Here is a 22,155-nt window from a genome sequence, read left to right on the forward strand (position 1 = left end):
CAGCTGACTTGGTATCTTTCAGTAATAACTTCCCTTAAGCCAGTTTAGTCAGTTGTCTTATAAGCAACCATAAATATTAACTACAGAATGTTTCTTCTAGGAATCTTTCAATTAACTACACATAGGCTGACAAAGTGAATTTTGCTTACACATGAAAAATATTTATTTCCAATCTAATTGGTGAAGTTGGAAGAAACACCATGAGTCTTGACCTGTGCTGAGTATATTGTGGACATGAATATTTTTGCATGTAATAAATAGTCTTGGCCTTATTTTCTGTTTTTTCAACCTGTTAGCAAAGGTAAAGGCAAGGGAATGGCAAATTATCAGGTTTAAAATTATAATTAACCTTATAATCACTGTATTTTCTAGGGAAATTATATTGATGAAAGTAACATTAGTTTTTTATGTGCAATCAGCTGTTCCTGAAAAGTGCAATTGAACAACATTTAGCTTTAAAAACATGCATATGTGTTTGTATTTGGGACTTACTGTTATTGCCAACTGTCTATCTGATGATTAGCTACAGAGAAAAGTCCTTCTCAGAGATGCACATCAGAAGAACACAACAGGGCCCACAATTACAGCAAAGGGCATTCTGACTATACACATGGGGAGGGGAAAAAACCCAAGATTAGAATCACCTCATAGCCAGAGAGGCTATGAAACCTCCAGCCTTAATTGAAACTGGACTAGCAAAAACCCAAGCATCCTCATCTGCCTTTCCAGTTGCGTCTGTTTTGGCCATAAGCTGTAATAGATAACTTCCAGAGGTCCTTTCTAATCTGAATTATTTTGTTTGTTTACATCAAATGGAATTTCAGCAATGGAACTTCTGAGATGTGAGGCGTAATAGCTATACACTATCAAGGCTAACATTACTAATTAATATTTACAATAAGCATTATGATGTTTTTAATTTGTTGTATAGCATGGAAGTAGAGTTTCTAAAAATCTCTTTTTCTGTATATGTGGTTGTGATATTTGTCTTATAACTGCTTCTACAGAAGCAGAACTGTTTCTACAAGACCCAGCCCAGCTGTTGAAAACCTGTTTTGTTAATAGCTGAACCATACAAAGAATGGTAAGATTTCATTTAGGTTTTATAACTAGATTGTAAATTCTCTGAAGCAGAAATGATGAGTAGGTTCAGGCAGATGTGTGGGGTGGGTAGAAGGCTGCAGGCAGAGGTCCGAAAACTTGGACGTGTTTGACATACTATAGTAAATGGAAATGGTTTGACAATATATGAGGGCAGTGGTTCCCAAGTGAGAAGTGGAGCCTGCTAAAGTACACAAGCAGTTGTTTGCTCACTTGTTAAATTTTCAATGTCTTACTGGATTCATTCGTAAAGGACTGAAAATCAGAGAAAAATGCGTCAGGAATAAAGTATAAAAGACAACTAAAATGAAGGTGAAAAAATTAATTTGATAGAATCTGGAAGTGAAGACAGGGGTTACCTACAAATTTTCATGTCATGTCTGTAATTTAATGACTTTATGTAGGAAGAATTGACAAAAATCTTTTTCATTTATTTCATAAATAGAACTTAAATTGATTTGAACTTGACCTGTGTCTTCTGCCAATATGGAGCAGAACACTCTAGCCAGCCTATTCTCAGCTCTGATTTTCCCTGCTATTATAGATATCTTTTTTATTGCTACCTTTGTGAAATGTAAAAAATTAGTATATAAGCAAAACTTTGGACTAGGGAAGGGAAAAGGTAGGAGTAAAAACTCAAAATTATTGTTCTCATAAACCCATCATCCATAATATAATGCCATTTAGAGTTTCAGTAATTAATAGGGTATATCTTAAGGCAAAAAAGAGATGGCTAGTGAGCATTATTTATTGTGTTATGTGTTGTTTTATATGTTTGCTTTAAGGGATAAATTAGTGCATTCTCAGAACAATAACTTTGATGTTTCCAGAACTAGGGCAACTGTAATGACAGAAGTGTGGTCTTGCCATATAAAGGGAAGTATGTTGTCAGCAAGCAAAGGATAATAGCATCCTGTACACCCAGAAGGCCTGCTGTGATGTTTGTGTCTGCATAAGATCCCCTTTGCCCTCAGAACAGGTTATTTTTAAACAGGTGCTGAGTTTGACCTTAGTAAAGAAATACTGTTGTAAGATTTTTAAATGCGTGATCAGGCACAGTGTGTTCCTCAGTCCTATAGGACGCTGACAATATTATTTTTTCCACAAAAAACTTGTTTTAGTTTTCACTTTGCTTGAGTTCAAAGGCTTACCTGTTTAACACTACCAGGGAAAACCTGATTACAAATTATTTTCTGTATCCTTAATTGATATAGTTTACCTGAATCCATGAGACAGAATTAGAGATTTAATTTCATTGTTCCATGCAGCTTATGGTGTCATATTTCTGATTAAAATAGAAATAGCTTCCATAGACTTTGTTGTTAACTACATTTTCCTCACTGTGAGTGGTGGTGTTGTTGTAAAACTTGTGAAGAATATTAATTGTTCCAGGTCAATACTACTACTACTACTACTTCACAGGAACAGCGTGCATACCTTTGATAACTAAAGGAGAATGTTGGTATAGTTGACATACATTTATTGTAACATCTTTTAAATACCTTGCAATGCCAGGAAATTTTCAGAACAATCTCTCATCGGCCTCTTGTAACCTTCAAAGACCCTTATGTTATTGCACAATATCTAGAGACAGGTTTTAAAACTGACAGTGATGGCAAAGTGCAATATTGGAGTGATTCCTTAGTGGGAGAAATTTATGATGTGAATATATGTTAACTAACATTAAGTTAAACCTGACTTAGCAAAACAAAGGCCTTAAAGTGTCTGAACCCAAATTTAGCAGAAAAACGTGCATCTTAATATCTGAAACTTTTTCTAGATGCTTCTTAGTTTTTATAATTGAAACAGTTGAACATGTTCATATGGAATATTTTCTCCTCTTTATTTCCCTCTTTGCCTATCCTTTTTGAGAAATTATCTCAGTGATTTTCAGTGATTTTCTTTGAGAGAGTTTTGAGTAGCTGGCCTTCCAACTTTCCTTTGTTTTCAATTCTCTTTTGTAATCCTGTGGCCATTTGTGGTGTTGAAAAGACTACAGAGTTTGTGAATGCATAAAATGGGTTGGGGTTTATATAAGTATTTACATATTTACAGTATTTACAGTATTTACTTATTATATAAGTCTATAAGTCTGCAGCTTTGGAGCTGTTGTCTCCCACTCTTCTAAAGTCTGCTGCTGTTTTTTCAGCTAATTCTAAATTACACTTTTCTCCTTTAAAATACTTAAAAGTTTTTTCGTTCATGTTTGTTATGTGTGTTTTAATCAGCTATTACCTGTGGGTTGTGAACAAGTATAGCATACTATAACTCCAATAGATGTGTGATTGAATTAATACATTTGAAAATACTTAAAGATTTCAAAGACTCTTAACAGCTGTATTTCACATTTCAACGGTGTAACTATATGTAAGACAGCTCAGCAAGGTTTTCCAGTTCACAAGATTTGCTAATGCAGCAGCAGTTAACCACCAAGGGAAATTTAGATTATAAGGGACTCTTCATGTCCTGATTTGTAAAAACCCTCCTGGGCTATTCTAGAAATTTCTGCTAGCAACTACATTTAGCTCTTCTGTGTGGCTTGTTTCAATTCCTGTGTGCAGCTGTATATACTATTTGCCGAAACTCATGAGGTGTGACATAGCAGCAACAAGTACATTCTCTAGGTGGTTGCAGCAGAGCTGGCAAACATGTCAGCTCCTAGTATACAGAGAACATGAACAGAGCATTTGCTCTTATTAGCACAGAGCATTACTTCAGGCTGGAAGTAATCAAACTTGGTATATCTAATCTACCAGTCATACTCCTGCTTTATAATATATTACTAGTAAGATAACTGATACTGGAATGGGCTGAGTAAAGGTTTTATTATTTTACTGTTTTGTTCTTTGTCTCATACTTGCAGTTCATAAAGTGAACAAATAAAACATCAATGCTGCTTTTATCATGAGCTTCATTTGCAGGAAGCTAAAAGTTGTACAATATTTAATGTTATCTCATGAAGAACCCTTTTGAACACATCAGGGTTATGATTGCTGTATTCATATATTCCTGATTAGTCTCCTGTGTGCTTTCTAAGAATAAACTGATTGGAGATTGCTATGAAAATTTGATCCAAGTACAAGAGGTATCTAACATAGACCCATATGACTAGCTGATACTCAGAATGATCTTTGACTTAGGAAGAAAATAAACCACACTCAGAATTTGAGAACTGTTATAGCAAAAATTTCAACAAATATAAATTTGTGAGATTATATTTTTTAAGTATCTCTGATAGACAAACTGGCAACTAAGGCTCTTGCATATTAATTTAATAATTATTATGTGTATGTAATACTTGTAGAACAATTTCAGATTACTGTTTGATTTGGGAAGTATCCTTTATGAACACACAGAGGTCAGATTTTGAACTAATTGGCATGAAGTAGCAGAATGACTGCAGCATATTACTCACACACCCTGCAAAATTTCTTAAATGTGTATATTCTTTATGAAAATCAGTAATTTCTCCTTTCCCCCAGTGACTTGGAACAAAAGCAATGGTTGTTACTGCTGTGACCCCAGAATCTGAAAGGATTTGGAATCCTTGTTGTAATTCCTTAGAGTGAATGATGTTCATATTGCCTGTGAGAAGAGAGACTGTAATCCACATTTTGCTCTTGCAAGTCCAGAATATATTGTCAACATTTTCTCCTTAGGATCCAAATCTGATATATATTTTAAAACAGTTCAGAAAATCAGAAGACTTAAAAAAGAGCAAAAAGGAAAATTTTAAATGGATATGTTTTACACCTTATTAAAAAATTAAATATATAATATTGTACTTATATTCTTCTAATATATTAATTTATGGATGTGTTTATGGTCTATATAAATGTTTTAGATCCTAGAGTGACTCACTACTTTATTTGAAAACAAAATCCATGTTCATCAGTTTGTATGGAGTGTGTATGCAGCAGCTGATAGTCCTCTCCCTAGAATGGTAATCCTCTAGTTGGATATGAGGGTAATTCACCATCTTAGTCATGTATAAAATATATACATGTAGGGATTTGGTCTATTTAGGACCCATTAAAAAAAATCAAACAAACCATTCTGATCTGTGTATTCCTGCCCTTGGCAGAATGGACAGTCACGTTGAACTACGTGACCTTTCAAGGTCTTCTTCCACCCAACCCATTGCATGGCAGGCAGTAAGGTCCCTTCTTGAAGTTGTTTTCGTGCTGGTTTTGGGTTGTTTTATTCAAGTTCATTCTAATAAGCTGAAAGGAATTTTTGCCACTTCAACCATTGTAACTGGGATTTATATGGAATTTATATGCTAAATAAACACATGTTTTAGGTTTGTCTCCAGGGGTTTTGATGCTTAGATTTTTGTCTGTATCCAAGGTCATGCCCAAGCCATAGATAATGTACTACTGAAAAATGAACAGTTTTGCATCCCCCACACCATTTGAGTGTGCACATCTTGGGATGTCAATCATGCCTCTTTCAACCAGTCATAATAAATACATTCGTAGACATCAGAGAGAAAAAAGGAAGCTGAGAACAGGCCTGTGATGAAGGAAAAATTATATGATTGACACTGTTCTTTTCTTTTGTTGATCCTAGCTGCACTTTGGTGTAGTGTCTATTCAGTAGCAATTCAAGAGAGAAGATTGTGACAACTTTTTATTACTTCTTGTTTGTTTTGCTTTATCATTGCAGACTTCCTTAAACAGATCACAGCAGACCAGTTCATCTGTTAACGTTTGGCCAGTGAGCAAGCCTGTTTCTTTCCTTCATAGCATCTTATGTCTTGTTTGTGTTTCAGAAGTCTCTAATGAAGGCTTAAGGATGAAGCCTGTAACTTATTATTTTATTCTTATTTATATTCTGTTATGTCTAGGGATGCTGATTTTGGACAAAAGCATCATTATTCAAGAAACTCTACATAGATTTCTTTGTCGCCTCAAGGGGGGTTTCTGCATTAAACTTACTCCAATTATCTCTATTGTTGTAATAGTTAGATATCATAAATCAAGCCTACTCACCAGAATTTCTCTCTAGTCAGTGGAGAAAAATGAGCACTTACAGAAATGAGTTTTTTATCAATTATCCTTAGACATTTTATGTTAAATGATGGGCCAAATAAATTACAAATAAATTAATTAGAATAAAACCACATTTCTATATGAATTTTCCACTTTTGTCCCTAAACTAGGTGATCAAATAGTAATGAAATTATTTTAGTATGTTTCACCATATAGTTTTAAGGATTATTTATGTGCAATTTACTACTACCCAGAAAAAAGTATTTTCCATGTTATATCTTAAATTTCAGGGTGACATTTCCTACTTTTCACTGTACCTATTTGGACACTCCTTTTGGGAGACTGTAATAGCTGACCAACAAGGGTCTTAAGTTTTACAGTCCAAACTGAGCAGTCAACAATTTTTCATCCTGTTGAGATTAAGTATCTGTTAAATGAGCTATACATTCAGATTACTAAATGATATAGGGGAACTTCCATACAGTTCTTGTGTTTACAGTATTATTTTCTTTTTTTCCTTCCTTCCTCTCTGTCTCTTATACCACACAGAAGAAATAAGGTCATAATTTAATGAATGACCCCTTGGATCACAGATGCTGACAAAATGAAGGCTGAACATTTTAAATTGGCTGGCTGCTGTTATCCTAACAGAGCCCATTAAAGTCACACAAGAGAGTATAACTTATTATGTAGTGAAACTGTGACTTTTTCATGGTTTCTTTGTAAATGTGACAAAATTTATGGATGGCATTAGTGATACTAAGTTGACAGAATTAAAACCACTGTTTATGGACACAGTTCAGTAACTTGATTTAATTAGATTCTCAACGCATTGATCTAAGAGGATTTTCAGGCAGTATTTTATGATGAGGGTTTGAAAGAGAATTCTGAAACTCTCACAAAAGTGAAGAATGCAAAGCAGTATTTTCATTTAAATACATACATATTTAACTAATTACTTAATTAGACTCTTGCACTTTGAAACAGTGGACAGTGTTTTGTGTAGGGGCTTCAGCCACTGTCCAGCCTGAAAATTCATCTTAAGCTAAGGGTTTACTGCATTAATACTGGGTGTGTATAACAGACCAATTCAGCTCTAATTCAGATAAACACATTAGAAATGGGGCAACAAAATCGGAGCTCCATTCATGGTATTGGCTATACTGGGAACTCCTGACCCTTAGTTCCCTTATTGATACCTAAATTTAGCATGAGTTGTGGAACAGTATCAGAAGTAAGTGAGGCTATAAAGATAATCAATTATCTTTTCTGTCAGAGCAGATAATGCCTTTTAATTTCTTCTTTTTTCCTGGTTTCTTCCTGTGTCTTTTTCAGGTTACCTGTCCCCCTTAATAATCAACCTGGTTGTAAAGTTACTAAGCATTGTATTATTACTATTGCCTACCTTTTAAACTTTACTGAAAATAGCAGGCAATAATAATCCCTGGGATTTTTAAGATTAATCTTTTGGGCATTTAAATATGGTAAGCTTTTGGAAAATGCTGTATAGACCTGTGAAGTGAGTGTAAGGAGTTATAAAGTGAATGCAAATCAATGCAAGAAAGTTGAAAAAATTTCATTAAATTGCTGATATAAATTTATGGAGATGTCAGTGTTACAGGAGGGCTTGTGGTCTGTTAAATACAGTAAATGGTTTTAAGGACATTATGTTGTATGCATCTTAAAAATTCCTGACAGAGATTTTACTTGAAAAAGCAACATTTCCAAGAACTAAAATTCATCATGTAGCAAAAAGGCTGTGTTTTATTTTATTCCACACTAGAATTAAAGTAAAAATTAAAAACACTTTTAAAACAAAAGAGTTTAGATTCTTCTTCAGCATGGAAGGTTTAAAAGGAGCAGTACTTTCAACTAGGAACAAATACAAGAAAGTTAGCCTAGCCCCAGGTTGTTGCAAGCTGAAGTAAATCTTGATGTGAAGTCACTTGTTGGGGGCTCTGGTGGAAGGGTAGCTGGGAGATCTGTTAAACCACAAATTTATAAATTAAGGTTTTGCCACAGCAGTTGCCAGAGTTATACAGACAGTTAAAAATTGGGATGTGGAAGAAGTGCAAGACCACTGAGACTGGCTCAGCTGGATAGAGTATGATGCTGATAACACCAAGGTTGTGGGTTTGATCCCTGTATGGGCCACTCACTTAAGAGTCAGACTTGATTATACTTGTGGGTCCCTTCCAACTCAGAATACTCTGTGATTCTGTAAATATAAGGCTACTTACTGTAACTCTCTGACAAACAAAACATTTACTTCACAATCTCTTTTCAAAACTGGCAAAACAAGGTGCGAATTGTCAGTTGGATTCCCTACCTGTGTGTCCTTTCCTGTGTAGTTCATCAGCATTGAGAGACACTGGATATGTTTCTTTCCATTAAATAGTACCTGAAGCTGTATGGCATCTTTTTAAACAAATTCAAAGGCAGTTGACCAATAAACTGCTAAATATTACTTCCTCTATAACTTCTTGTGGCAACAAACAGCAAAAATTATCAGGTATTTTTTGTTCTTCATTTGTTCTTCATCCGGGGAATGTCGCAAATCTGATTACTAATTTCAAATTTTAATTTCACTTTTTGCTGAAAATTGTGCTAATATTGCAACTCTCAGTAGCTCTTTTTATAAAATTCAGGATGGGTTGGATGGGAGTCTGAACACAGTCTTCAGAGCATTGTTTAGAAATGAAGAATGTCTTCAGATTGACTTTTCTCAAAAATAATTAGTAATTTATGTGAAAACAGTGTATTTCTTGCTCATTTTTCACCATCCTTTGCATCAATATTGTAAAAAAAAAGATAAATACTCAAAGATGATCTCATTTTCAGTACTTTATTTACTGTAGGAAGGTATCCATAGACCAGATGTTGAGTCCTGACATTAACATTGTGTCTTCCATTATTAATATTATTACCTCCAAGCTAGCATTATATTTGTACCTTAATGATGTCAAGATGCATATGAAGAAGTATTTCTGGAACAGGGAAATGAATGCCATCACAATTTTTCTTTATATTCATTATTATTTAGTGATGGCACTCTTAAAATGACATGTTTATTTAACTTTTATTTACTTTACTTCTGCTATGTGTTTCATATTGCTGATCTGTGAAATTCACTTGGATTGTGAAATTGGATGCAATATAAGAAAGCAGAGGAAAGGTTCACATAACTCCAAAATTAAACTTCACTGCTATGTTATAGTGAGAAATATGCCTGTAGACGAATGCATTGGCTAGATGTAGGTTTTTTCATGATAATTTCAAATTCTGTTATGAAACATCAAAGTTTACTATGAAATCTTCACAAAATATTTTTCCCAGATGACAGAACAAAAGCAACAGAGCTACACCTGTGTTTCTCTTTTATTTGTTTTTTTAAAAATTATTTCTCATACTAATGATTCATCATCATATACTTTTATTTGTTGCTTAAAAAATTGCTGCTTTGATACCTTTCTAATGTCTATTAAATTTAGTGGAAGCAGTAATGGTTCTGGGAGAAGACCAAAGTGTATTGAAAAAATGGTAATTTTTAAAGTTAAGTAAATCTGGTTTTGTATTTTGTATTTTACAGATACTGGTTTAACTTCAGAAATTCTCAACCTCTCAAATATTTTCCTTTTACTGAAAAAAGAGTGTCATGACAATATTTAAGGCTGCTGAACAAGAGAAAGAAAGATTTTGTTTTGCTAAATATACCCAACTGGCCAACAGTGATGTATTTACTTCATTGCTTTCTAGTTCAGTTGTAAAAATAACCCAACTTCTTTATTTGAAAGGATTATTCCAGGGAACATTTGCTTTACAAAGAATAAATTATATTTGGTGTTACTACATTTGGCAGAAGACATGCACAATTCTTATCCTGTATTTACTATGAAGTGATGTTCTTTCTTTATTACTAGAATTCAGAGATTATTTTCTTAGAATGATATAAAAACCTATCCTTAAGGAATGTCATGGTACATTTTTAAGATACTTTATTTTTAAAGTGTTCTTCATACTAAAATAAATAATGGAATTTCTATGGCATAATGGAAGGTGTATGGGAAGAAATGCTACTGCAATGAAAACCAGTGAAGTTTGAGGTGATTATACAGAAAAACAAGGCTAATGTAGGAAAACACAGCTATAATGTTGCTGAATGTTTTTACTTTCATGCGTTTTACAGAATGTTGATGTAGACAATAAAAGGGCACATTCATCAAAATACTCAATTTAATTTAAACACCCCCACCCCCCTCCCCCACACTCCCCAGCTCAGTTTAAGCATACTCAGATTAAGTACTCAGATTTCACATGATGGTGAAGAAAAGAACCCTTAGGATATATAAATTTTATGAGGAGTCTTGAGATTTCATTCATTATATTGACAATATGCACAGCTTCTTTTCAAAATGGAGTGGACCAAAAAAAGGGGAACAGACGTGGTTGAAAGACTTCTTCCTGTAGTGTGTGCTGAATTATGTGAGTTACTTCTGCTTATACATTACCCCAGAGGACTGCTTAATGTGTTTGGTTATACAGAGCAGCAAATTTTTAGCTGTGGGCTGGTATCCATATTGAGCCATAAATTTATAGTTGATCTATTGCTTTCTGGGCAGACCAGTCATACTCAGATGGAATTAAGGGCAGTAATTGATTTCCTGCTAAATAAGACTCATATCAGGTTAAAATATAAAAAATGAATACAGGAGTCTCTATATGAAGCAAATATATATTCTAAATATTGCTTGTAGATATGAAAACCTTTTTATAATTATAAATTTGCATATAGATCTGTAAAGATACCTTCTGAATCGAGAGCATTATCTATAATTTTTTTATTATTTGAATTTTGATTGACAAAAACATTTCTGCCAAGAAACCTTTTGCTATTGTGGCTACGTCTTTATTCTAACAATATACCATACCAACAGGATATATTTTACCTTGTGTTTAGTTTGTGTTAAGTACCAAGGTGAATATTGCATGAGTTAGGAGTTTCCTCTGTACCATAACAAAAACTGCTTTATAGAAAAAAAAATTAAGCAGTGATTGCTTATCAGCTGTGTATCAGCATGTGTCTTTGTGAAATTTAGAATGAGGCTGATTCACTGAGATGCAGAGCAAAATCTTTTATTAACTGAAGGTCTCATTTTCTAATCAGCAATTAAGATGCCAAGTAAGTCTGCTTAATTTCACTTCCATCCCGTGAAAATCAGCTGCTGTTTTTATGATACTGATATAACAAGTAAAAGAGGAAACAAATTACCTCCATTGACATAATAAGGAAAACTTTGTTGTGTTATTTCAACTTAATTTATATTTGGAATCACATCCTGGTTCAGAATTTAAAAAACATCAGTGTCCCATTCCCCCCCACTCTCTCCATGTACTCTTTTTCTCTCTTTTTTTCTCTCTACTTTCTCTGCCTTGTTTTTGCAGCAAAGAATGTGCTGTGTATAGTTGAATCAATTTGAGTTATTTCTCATCAGAGAGAAATTTATCCTGGAGGATTTCAGCCCACATTTTCCTTTTACTATAAACTTTTTCAGTAGACATGAAGTAATCTGTATCCTTAGTGAGGATAAAGGAAAAATTTTTATTTAAATGTTATTTCCCAATTGGAGTATGATTTTGTGTTGAAGCTGTTTTGCTATCTAAAAGAAAAACCTCATCAATCTAGTGTTTATTTTGGCAAGAACTTGGCAAGAACTTGTGCGTAACAGCTAACGTAACGGTACAGCAGCTGCACCTGCACTGCCGCTCTCTCTCCAAGCCAGAATTGTAGTGGGGGAAGGGGTTTCTCCTCGTGGCAATCGGTAGGCAAATGTGGGGGCTTCTGATGGCCGCTTCCAAATGGGAGGGACAATGGAAGAAGAGGTTGTCATTTCTACTCATACTTACATTCTATACATTGATTAAAATACTTACAACTTTACTCTTCTGGAAAGAGAAGACAGAATTTTTCTGAAGCACTTTTCATAGTATTCAACTCATCTTGATACAATTAATTCCAATTTACCCTTCTTTCTTGAGCTGGAAGTAGTAGAGGGTATAATACTCTTTTTGAGAAAACATATTTTAGAAATAAAGGGTCACTATACTCTTGATGTTTCAATACAGTTTTCTACATCTATATTTTTCTCTATTTTTTTAAACAAGATTTAAAACTTCCCGATTTCTAAAAGATTGTATTACTGCTGTTGATCATGACAGTTAAGAAAGAAAAAGCTTGTCTAGTTCTGGTTTTGCCACCTTAGTTTGGAGTCATCTAAGACTTACAATTACTTGTTTACTCTAAGCTCTCAATTTTAGTTGTCTTTTATATCAAGCTTTGAGTCTAGTAATTTTTGAAGCATTTTCCAGAAATGACATTTGTCTAAGATTGTCTAAATTCAACTCTGAATTGGCAAAGCTTTCTCGTTTTGAAGAGGTACTACTTTCCAGGTTGGATCATGTAAGTGTGACTTCTAAGCAGGCTTGTAATGCTATGTCTGCTGCTTTTTAAACACACTGTACATCCATCTGCTTGCTAGACATGACTTTTTTCATTTTACTCTGAGTTGGCAGGTCTTGGCTGCATTGCCTGCAGTTGTATGTTGTTTAGCAAATACTGTGCATGGCCCTACATCCCATATGCTCGTCTTATACTATTTCTAGCAGTATTTCTTTTGTGAGGGTTTTCCTAAACTTTTACTTTGTACTCTTTATTTTTTTATTTTATTCTGTCCCCAAAGTAAGTCTATTTGGTTTTTGGTTTTGTTTGTTTGTTTTTTCTCCCCTTCCTTTTCATTTGGGCATTTTATTTTTGTCCTGAGGGATTTCTGCAGCCTTCCATATCACATACAACTCTTTTCCAAGTGTGAAGTCGTATCTTTTGTCAATTACTTGTATCTTGCCCTCCCCCCTGCAGCTTTGGGTAACTGAACTGAGCTAGTATCTGTCTGCTATAATGAAATCTGTCAGCTGCCTTAATTATAGGTCTGAATTATTAGTTTAAAATTAATAAAAGATTCTTCACGGAATTCTTTCACTTTTTTTTGAGTTTCATTTGCAATCTTTTGAAAATGTCTCTTTTTTCAGCATTGTTGCAATTTCAGTTCAGAGCTTGCACTTTCAGTTTTGCTCTCTAAACTGGTTTTTATCAGTAGGTACAAGTTCAGCAAAATTAAAAATTAGCTATTAGTAAAATTTATGTTCCACTTAATGTGGATTCCAGCTTTGCTCCTACAGATGTCAGATACATACTTGACTGTCTTCTTACCATCCATCAGTGTAAGACTAGTTTCAGCTTATTAGTGGCCTTTAGTTCCTGCACTGCTGTTATTCCCTCTCTTTCATTCTTATGTGTCTGTCTTCCTAATTTCTCTGATAATCATAAAGTAGTTTAGTTCCTAATTGTGAATATACAGACTTAAAACTTTGGAGTCCAAACACATGCCTAAAGTAGAGCTGATGTTAGATCAGGTTGTGAAGACACTTGAACAGGCATTTTGAGTATCCCCAGTGCCGAAGTCTTGTGTGAGTTCCAGTTTTGCATTATGTAGCACTGAGGAGGACAAAAAGGTATTAAAAGAGCAAGTGTTATTGAAATTCAAGCACTATATTTGAGAGTCTGTGATGTAGGGAGATCCTAATTTTCTTGCCAATTTGCACAAGAAATCTTAGTACTTATTTCTGAAGATGCTTACACTGATGTCAATACTGAGAAAGTTACAGTAATTCTGCTGGAACTGTGACTGTGGCTGATAGAGTACAACTCTCCATGAGTGAAACAAACTTTACAACCAGAACCTATTACATAAAGAACATATTTAAAAAACCCAAAAAAGGAAAACCAAAAGCAAACCAAATAAAAACAAACCACCAAACTCCCCACAAACTACTATTTTGCAGGAACTTAATCTTGTTTGTATTATTTTTGCCTTACTATGTTATTAGATTTCTCTTAAAGTTCTTTTTTAAGAGAATGTGATAGTGGCCATTGTGCTGTATTTGATTATATATTAAAATATTTTCGTGTTACTGAGAATGTTAATTTTCAGATTATCAGTCAGATGTTATGTATTTGACTAAATGAATATTTGTGTTCTGCAGAGATATGTTGTGCAGTGGCAAAGGCTTCTAGTTTTAAAAATTCATTGTAGTCTGGAAAAACATGGAGAATAGTACTTGAGTGGGGAAGTTTTGTAGTTACCTGCTTGAGGGAGAAAATGTAATATTTATCCAGTGATAAGTATGGAGATTTAATAAATGCTCTGTAGAAATTGAAAATAATTCCAAATATTTGAAAATAATTTCAAATATTTTTAGTACTATTTGGAAATGGAAACTATCCTTGAAGGACAGGTGGCAATTAATTGCACGCAAAGCACTTTCTGAACTGTTTGCTGTCTCAGATTCCATGAAAAAATAGGAAATTATACAATATATACTGTATTATTCTTTCATGAATCACTTCTTGCAGTTTTTTTCTATAGGTACTTCATTTTAAATAGTTCAGATGTAAACTATTATGTTTTCATAACAAAACACACTGGTTTTTCTCTGCATCATTTAAATGTTTGGGAGCAGCTTCATAAGCAGGATTTTGAAGTTAAAAGTTGAAACTTTTTCCTTAAGTTTTGACTAGTGACTACTCTGCTTCTATCAATATTTTGTTTTCTATGTAAATGTTTAATATGTTGAATATTCTATTATTTGAGTGCATTATAATAGTATGGGTATCTCATCCTTTCTTAGAACATGCTCTATTTTAATATACAGTGATATCTAGACCATAATTTTGGTAACTCCCTCCCAGTTTAACTCTCTGTTAATGATAAACCAAAGTCATGTGCACAGTATAACATGCTTCATGAAACAATGGAAACGAGTTGAAAAAAGCCGTTTCTAAAGACAGCTTGTACTTACTACAGCAAACTGAGGAAAATTATATGCAGCCCTGTGCAGGGTCAATTTGCACAAACCGTCAGTGAACTGCTGCTCTGACATTTCCCTGACATGTAAGATCAGAAGAGGGAGTGCTGATATAATTAGATATTAAGTCTTTTTAGACGGGGCCTTCTGCCCCAAAGTTCTGCTTATGGTTGCAAGTTTTCTTTATAGTGACTAAAAATGATCTGCAAGAACATATAAGACCTACCATGCTATAGTTTTCAGAAGATTTGCAAAATTCCCATAAGCTCTGAATGTCTCATCAGGTCAATAAAGTAGCTGGCTGAGCATATACTGCCAACAGTTTTTATTCTTTTTTCTTTTCTGTTTTAAATATTAATCACACTGCATGCAGATCCCTTTCATATATTCAGTTTTTCCTTGTTCTTATATTACAAACATTCACCAGAAGACACTTACCAAGTTAGAAGAAGCAGTTAAAGAATATTTTTGTTTGCCTTTATAAAGCTTTGGCTCTCTAAATGAATTCAGAACTTCCCACATTGCCTACTGACAAATATTATGCATAAGAAATTCATATTATTGTAGGTCACTGAATTAATTTTTAAAATGCCAATTGACATAATTCCCTTAGGGACTTGTAAGTTGCTGGTATATATTATGTTCCCACACAAATGTGGAAATTCAGAGTTTTAGAAGGGAAAGCACTTGTGGTACAGAAACAGTTTGACTTTTCTAACATTTAAATTCTAATAAATTGAAATAGAAAGACTTTCTAGAGATTTTTCCTTGTCATTGCATGTTTAGCTCTCAGGAAGTTATTGAGGTTGGTGCCCTTTCTTCTGGCACCAAATTTCACAATCTTACTGTGTTTTGCATAACCAAAAATGGGAGTTACAAGTCCAAATAATGGTTACAGCTGGGTTCAATCCATAGTGATACCAAATGCTGGAAATGAAATAGCCAAAGAAAGATAAACTAGCCAGGGCTATTTGGCTGAGTGATTTTTGATTGAAAATGATCTCAGAGATGGTGCTAATATTTGATATATCTTGCTGATGTATAACGTGTTTTGTTTTTGTCAAATAGTCAAAAATAGAACACTGTAGATGAGAGATGGTAATGAACCAATAAAAAGTCTTTTTACTTAAATATAATGTTGCTCAGTAGAAGTGCTACACTAAATGGCTTGCCATCTAGTTTGATGTTTCCCTTGTGCACTGAAATTTATAAACATAGTAATTTTGATTTTGAAGAATTCTGAAATGTGATATACAATATATGCCAGTGAAAGCAGGGTTGCTGTCTTTGGCCCATCTTCCATTACATAAACTCCCTAAAACAATCTTGTCAATGTGAAAATTAAAAAATGTTTGGGACTATTACATATTGACCAGAATTTCCAAATCACTTACTGTAAAAACGCTGTAAAGCATTGTGCTTCTACAAGCACTGTTGTATGCCAGCATATATTTCTCATATTTTCAGTATGAAAATTTTTTTTCCTTTAAATTTGCTTTCCTGTTTACAGTAGGACTTTTTTCCACTTGAAATAGCAGAGTGATTGTGAACTTCTGAAATTTGTCAGTGATGATTTTGAGCTATGACTCTTGAATTGGGAATCCTCACCTTAATCATAGGAAAAACACTAAGAAAACATTTATTCTACTTCAAACTAGCTAGAATAAAATGCTAGGTAATACATGGTATAAAATATTTTATTGGCAATGGGAAGAAAGACTTCATGGTATATTGGGTAATTTTCCAGTTCACGTGTCTTGTATAATTTTGTCCTTGAATAAGTAGAATTCTTTTTGGTATTGTCAACTGAGCATGAACAGATACGTTAACAAATATATTAACAGATGTATTCATGCATCTTTGATTTTAATTTTACATTGTGTATCAGAGATGATTCAATATTTTTTAATTCTTACTTGGTTTCATAGCTTTCATTTTCATGCAAAATTTTTAATGGCACCACAGCATGCCAAGATTCCATAAACTACTTTATGCTGAACTTTAGCAAATGCTTTAGATTCTTTTTTTGGGTTATATGGCTAATGAAGGGTTAAATGCTAACACCAGCTGAAGGAAGAAGAGGCAGGAGGGAAATGCTTTCTTTGTTTTGTTAAGAAAGAATAGTGAATTTACATGAGAATTTTATCAGCAATCTTAGTGATATGCCTACTCGGAATGAATTCCCCACAGATGCTTTTTTTTGGACTGGCTTTATTCTATCTTTCTGCTTTTGAGATACTAGCTTAAAAGGATGTATCTGCCTTTTGTGTCCAGAGAATGAAGCCTTGAGACTTGCCATGTATTTCAGACAGCCTGTCTAGTTGTTGGAAGTAAAGAGCAATTTTGCAAATAGGTTTGACTTGTACCAGGGGTGAGGTCAAAGCAAAGAATTAGGGAGGGCAGCCACTTCTTTGGCCATCGTTTTTACTATAGCTAGTGGAAATTACTCAAAATTTTCTGAGCTGGTCTGCCTGTGTATAACAAATGTAAAGAAGCTGGTCATTTTTTTTGGACAAGTGTACATGTCTTTATATTTTCACTAGAGAGACATAGACAAAGGATCACAGCCCTAATCATAGAGTAATTGAGGTTGTGACCTCAGGGGGTTCAATCTGTTACTCAAGCAGAGCCAGCTATGATGTCAGACCAGATTCTGCTAGGCTTTATCCAGGTGAGTCTTGAAGACTTTCAAACACAGAGACTGTATAACCTCTCTGGGCAGCTCTATGCAGTACTCCATTTATTGCTGGCTCCCAGACAGAGAACCATCCATGAACCACTACTCTTTGAGCCTGATAATACAGCCTTTTTATTTTTCATGTTTGATTTTCCATCCATGTTCTGCCATGTCCTGACACAGATGCAAGAATATTATGAGACAATGCTCCTTGTGAGAATCAAGAAAAATTGTGTGATCAACTTTAATTTTCTTTTTCAGAGTTAGAAAAAAAATCAGTTAATATTATTGTAGTAAGACTTGCAGATATAATACAATAGCTAAACATATTTTGTAGTGCAATTAATTTTTCTCTCTTGTGTAGATTACTGAGTTCCAAGTCCTTAACATGAACTCAGTAGAGTCAAATAGAGAAAAACTATTGCTTTGACTCAGATGCTTGTGATTGTTGATTTTTTTTTCTTTATAGATCTTTGCTTAAATTTTCAACTCTTAGCAGAAGATATTTTAAAGCAATTTTTTTTACGTAATTGATGCTTGCAGACGATCTGGCAAAAAGCCAAACTGAAAAATATGTTTATTTAAAATGATGTTTAGATCAAGAAAGAAGATTTGAAAGACTGGCAATGGGTATGTAGTGCAATAGTGTGGTGTGATTTGTTTTTCTAAACTGAGAACAGTTGTCTATTCTACTTAAAAGCCATAAATCAGTATATGGATCTTTGCTGTTTTTGATGTGAGTAGAACATGGGATTCTCTACATAACTTTGACTAATTAGTGGCAGGGAGTTTTTTTCCAGCATGTCAGAAAGACAGAATCAAATGATTGCATTAGGATACAATTGCATTATTCTTAAAAGGGTTTTTTTGATGTGGGTTTTTTTCTGGTGATTTTTATTTGGTTTTTTTTTTTTTTGTTTTTTTTTTTTTTTGTTTTAGTTTTGTGGTTTTCTTCTATTCTTTTCCCCTTCAGATGAAACTACTGTAGGAGATAGCATGATTCCATGGCTTGATTAATTTTTATTCTTTTTGGAGAAAATGCTAAGGACTACATAAGGTGGTGTAGAAGTCATCTTGTGTAATGTTATGAAATCTGAAGCCTGACATTTTAAGGTATGAGGTTGATCAACAAAATCTAGAAAAGAGTAATTCTGCTGGATATAGCCTGGAATTTTATGTATTAACTAGTGCTTCACAAAAAAAAATCATGGTTTGCCAATTTAAGTGAAAAATGACTCTTTAAGTCAGTGGTGTGTCAGGTAGCTCTTGCACTATTACACAATATTTGGAGTTCTCAGGCTAGTGGATGGTAGTGACAAGTATTGGGAAATTGCATTTTTATTATGAAAAAGAGACTGGTGTTTTCTTACTTGAGGTTTCAGCATCATGAGGATGACCTAGGGCTTCTCTGCGTTGTGGTAATTTCTAGAGTTGCAACTTGGTATGTTTTGTCTCTTTTTTTTTTTTTTTTTCTTATAGGAGTGACACCAGAAGGGTGTCAGAATGACATGAGAATGACTGCTCTGGGCAAGAACATCAAAATGAAAATGCTAAATAATAAATTGCTTTAGAGTGTAGTTTAGCATATGTTATCATGGGCCTAGAAGATAACCTGAGGATTTGGGTCTTGAAGTAACTTTTGATTGTGTATATCATACAAAAAGAACTATCTCCCATGGAAAGGTTCCCATGCTGGATCAGGGGAGAAGTGGGAGGAGTCCTCTCCCAGTGGCAGAGACATGTGATGAACTGACCACAACCCTGTCCCCTTGTGCCACTGGGGAGGAGGTGGTAGAGAAAATCAGGAGTCAAGTTGAACACAGGAACAAGGGAGGAGTGGGGGAAAAATGTGTTTTTAAGTTTTGGGTTTAATTCTCATTATCCTGCTCTGATCATATTAGTAGTAGATTCAATTTATTTTTCCCCAAATTCAGTTTGTTTTGCTTGTGGCAGTAGGTGGTGAGTGATCTCTCCCTGTCCTTATCCCAACCCACAAACCTTTCATTCTATTTTTTCTCCCTTGTCCAGCCAAGCAGGGGAATGATAGAGTGGCTTTGGTGGGCAGCTGATGTTCAGCCAGGGACAACCCACCTCAGGGGTGTTATAAGTACAAAAGTACAAAGTTATACTTACTTAGTTATAAGTATCAGTACAAAATTTCATCCTTTTTGAAGAATGTCTTACCTGATAGATTGGGTTGAAGGCTGTTTTGTCTGAGTTTTGCAAATTTGTCAGTGGTTGAGTTCACTTTCTTTCCTCCTGTGCTTCCTTCTTCACTTCTTATAGAAATTATTAAAATAATGGTTTATCATAGGCTAAAGGCAAATCTGATTTCCAGATTTGATTATGATCATTAAAACCATAATCCTTCTCTCTTATGCTCCTTAACACTGACATATACATTGTTAAAATATTTAGTAGCTATTGAAGATAAATTTTTACAGAAGATCACCTACTGATGCAATTAATTGGGTGGTATTTTCCATTTTTGCTTTGTCACTGTAACAAACAAGAAAATAACATTTTGACATGCCTTTTGAAACACCTACTTTTTTAAAATGAAAATTAATATAAAAGGAATTTCTTTGCTGGGTTTTGAATTTCTGCCTTTGGTTTTTTGATTCTGTCCTCTCACCAAGGCATCTCATTATTCTGCTCATTATAACAGGCTTAATTCCTTTTATTGTCTTTTTATACTTATGTTTAAAAAATGCAGGCAAACATCTGTTTGCAATGGTAATGATGGCAACTCTTAATATGTTGAAGAACAGTTAAAGAAATTTCATTTCGGTAAACTCAAATTTAGAAAAGAGGGAAAAAGCTTATTTGAAGAATGGTTCACTCTTATTTTTTATAACAGGATTCTTATTTAATTTTTTGACATATACTCCTGTCATAGAACCATAAAATGCTTTGGGTTGAAGAGACCTTAAAGATAATTTACTCTAGTCCCCCTGTCATAGACAGGGAACCTTCCACTAGACCAGGTTGCTCAGACTCCCATCTAACCTGACCTTGAACAGGGATGGAGCATCTGCATCTCTGGGCAACCTGCTCAAGTGCATCACCACCCTCACAGTAAAGAATTTCTTCCTAATATCAAATCTAAACCTCCCCTCTTTCAGTGGGGATAAAACCAGGATAAAGTGGTTTTCAGATAAAACCACTTTATCTTGTCCCCTCTAAAAAGTACCTCCCCATCTTTTTTGCAGGCCCCCTTTAGTTACTGGAAAGTTGCTCAAAGGTCTTCCCAGAGCCTTCTCTTCTCCAGGTAGAATGACCACAACTCTCTCACCTTATCTTCATCAGAAAGATGCTTCAGCTTTCTGATTGTTTTCCCAACCCTCTTGAGCAACTCCATGTCTCTCTTGTGCTGGGAGGCCCAGAGCTGGATGCAATGCTTCAGGTGAGGTCTCACCAGAGTAGAGTAGAGGGGCAGAGTTGCCTCCCCTGACCTGCTGGCCATGATTCATCTTACACAACCCAGGATACAGCTGGCTTTATGAACTGCCAGTGCCAGCTTCTAACCATAATTCAGTTTTGCATGCCCCACCACTTTCAAGTCCTTTTCTGCCTGGCTTTTTGCCATCCAGTCATTGCCCAACCTCTGTTCATGTTTGGGATTTCACCAGCCCAGGTGCAGGACCTTGCACTTGGCTTTGTTGAGTTTCACAAGGTTTGTACATCATTCAGTGGGAACTCACAAAAACACCTTGGTTGCAGCCTGACACACAGTTACTCCTTAGCTACAAAGATACATCAGAAAACAAGGGACTAAGTTTCCTACTAGTTTATGTCATTCTTGTGATGTATTTATTAAGCATTGTATTCATTGTATGAACAACAAACCCTTTTACAGTTTAAAGTAATTTTAATTAGCATTTTGTGTGATGAGGCAATTTCACTGACTTTTCAGAAGTTTTTAATATTTTCTCTGAATTGTCCAATTCTTTGCTGTTTATACATTTTAGCCTGAAATTACTGTTTGGGATGTGTCATATAATTTTGTCAGTGGGGAACACATTTAAAGTCTGCATTTTATATCAATATGCATCCTTAAATCACTTGAACCCCTTGAGTTCTGCTTGAAAGATGAAGTGTTAGGCTTGCTGAGCTGTGTTGATACCTGCTTTCATTCAGTTTTCTAAGCAGATATGGTTTTGCAGTGTGACTGTTTCAGGTTTTCTATGTGAAACATTTCTTCTGGGTGTTGAACATTTGGAGTAGAATCCTTGGCAGCACATCCAAAATTTATTCCCATTTTGCTTAAAAAGAAACAGAAGAATGGCTACAGATAAATATCTTACATAAGGAAAAAGCAATTTGCTAGAACTCTCACTTTCTCCTATTTCCCTCTCCCTCTGTATTCAGCCATGATTAAGGAACCATACCTCATTCCTGATATGGTGTAACCATGGCTTAGATTTTTGAGGTGACTTCTATGTTGAAAAAACTGAGATAATG

General features: G+C 34.5%; 1 protein-coding gene across 12 annotated transcripts in view; it reads left to right on the forward strand.

Moving 5' to 3' along the window:
- IMMP2L (inner mitochondrial membrane peptidase subunit 2) overlaps positions 1-22,155 on the forward strand; it is a 414,256-nt gene that overhangs the window by 24,777 nt on the left and 367,324 nt on the right. Inside the window, exon 4 of one of the 12 annotated variants that reach the window (XR_010999050.1) lies at positions 18,665-18,804. The exons of the other annotated variants lie outside the window; for them this stretch is intronic. The gene's annotated coding sequence lies outside the window, so the exon portion shown is untranslated. The remainder of the gene's footprint in view (positions 1-18,664; positions 18,805-22,155) is intronic. 12 annotated transcript variants of the gene reach the window in all.

Source organism: Anomalospiza imberbis, chromosome 5 (assembly GCF_031753505.1).
Source record: "Anomalospiza imberbis isolate Cuckoo-Finch-1a 21T00152 chromosome 5, ASM3175350v1, whole genome shotgun sequence".
Classification (NCBI taxonomy): Eukaryota; Metazoa; Chordata; class Aves; order Passeriformes; family Viduidae; genus Anomalospiza; species Anomalospiza imberbis.